The following is a 2,127-nucleotide window of genomic DNA, read 5'->3' on the forward strand; positions in this document are numbered from 1 at the left end:
CGCCCAGAGTCACCGCTGCCGTCCAGAGCTGCGGAGCAAACCGCGAACCAGTCAGCCTTCCCGGAGAGACACAGGGAGGGATCCTGACCGAAACATCCAACTCCCCCCCAGCCACTTCCACTGAACCACTACAAAGCCCAGCAGCGACGTCTCATCCGACACCCTGAAGACAGGCAAATCATTAATAACGGGCAGGCAATTCAATGAAGCAGCTATGAAAACCTGGATCATGCCAGATCCTAATTCAAAATACAGTAGATCCAAAAAGAAGTCTGTAATACTGTGCATGCTGGTCTGGAGAGCTGAAAGTACAAAGGTCCATTGTTGGTATCCAGGATCAACTAAAGTTTTTTTTTTTAATGTTTTGATATGGTCGGACAGACCGACAGCCTATCTATCTATCTATCTATCTATCTATCTATCTATCGCATATATTCACTCCCACATCAACCAGTTCCATAAACAAGAAATACCTAGGGCTACGAATAGACTAATTTGTTACAAGTTATTTCCTTGTCTAAACTAGTCAGACTAAAGTAAATGTCAGCAAAAGATTTCATTGATCTAAAAAAAATTTCAGTGTTCATTTTCAAATGGTTCAATACACTGAAGGCTGGGTTCAATTTGGATAGTTTCCTTTTAAGTAAACAACTTAAAATGTATGTACAGCAACATCAAACATCCAGAACATGAATAATAACAATAACTACGGTAACAACGACGACGGCAATAAAGATAATAATTAGAATAATGATAATGATGATGGTGATGATGATGATGATGATGATGATAATAATAGTAATAATTCCATACCTAAAACGAAGAGAAGTAAAAATCCCCAGTACGATTTGTGGGGTTTTGGACTGGAATAAGATGCTGCGAGCTCTTGGCTGCAGAGACAGAAGGGCTCTGTGGAGTTCTGGAAGTGGCCAGATGTCTTTATATCTGTCTACAGCATGCTCTGCCTCTCAGCACTTGCCTTTATAATCTCACGCATAATTGGCCTTAATCTGATTATTTCCAGCGCTGTCTACAGTGAGTAACTTGGATAGGTCTATTGGGCCCTACAAATGGCCCACGTGGTGTGTGGAGGAGAGAAAAAAAACGTCATTTCTCAGCAAACATCAGGAATGTGAACAAAAAAATCCCATTATTTTATAAGCATTTCTGTTCCACAGCGCTCCCCAGACCCCGCGCGCGTCCCCTTTGGGTTGCCACCTTATTGATGGGAGTGGTGCTAGCGGGGGGGAGGGTTAGTGCTTTTGCCTGGCACGATCCCACAGCATCTTCTCGTGGATGTAGAGTCTGACAAAGCGCCTGTTAATTGCCCGCTGGATGGGTTTTTGGGGGGCCGCTTTGCACGCGTCTTGTCTTTCCAAGCGATCGTACCAAAGCAAAGTTTGATTTTGTTCACAGCAAGGGGTCCCTGGATTTATGCTCGCTTCCCGTCTGCAAATGATATGCGGCGGGACCCTTTGCAATTACTTTTAAAATGCATCCGAGACATAGGCTCAGCGGAGAGAGATGGCCCTTCCCTCAGCCCGGGTGAAAATTAGACTTTAAAGTACCCAGATGAAATTTTCAAGTCAGGGACGCGGGATTGGATCAAATCACATAAACTGCAAAAAAAGCAAGTATAATGGCGCATAATTGGTTCTGTAATAGCATTACACAAGGATAATAGCCTGTTATGGCCCCCTGCACATTAAGTGCTTCCCTGGCGTAAAGCCTTTATGATATTAAAGGGGGAATATAATGATATTTTGGTTATTAAATGCGTGTAATTAATTTATGCACCACTGAAAATAAAGTTGGTATTATGACCCACTCAAGATGCATCAGAAGATGTAAGTCAGACAACTGTTGATAAGTTCTGGTGTCTATGTTTCGTCTAGACTGCTGATTTTATTTTGGAACAATTGCTTCTCGGGCAGACTACACAAATTTAATATTTTATAAACATTGTAATGTTCTGTGCAGGAACAACAGTAAGGGAGAGCAAACCTACACAGGCATCCTGAGACATGGTGGGAGCTGAAAGGCGCATGTTTAAAACAAAGCAAAGGAGATGGGAACAAATGGTGTAGATGCAGAAATAGAGAGAAGTTTTAAAAGATGTCTTTAAGT

This window comes from Alligator sinensis, unplaced genomic scaffold (genome assembly GCF_000455745.1).
Source record: "Alligator sinensis unplaced genomic scaffold, ASM45574v1 scaffold163_2, whole genome shotgun sequence".
Classification (NCBI taxonomy): Eukaryota; Metazoa; Chordata; order Crocodylia; family Alligatoridae; genus Alligator; species Alligator sinensis.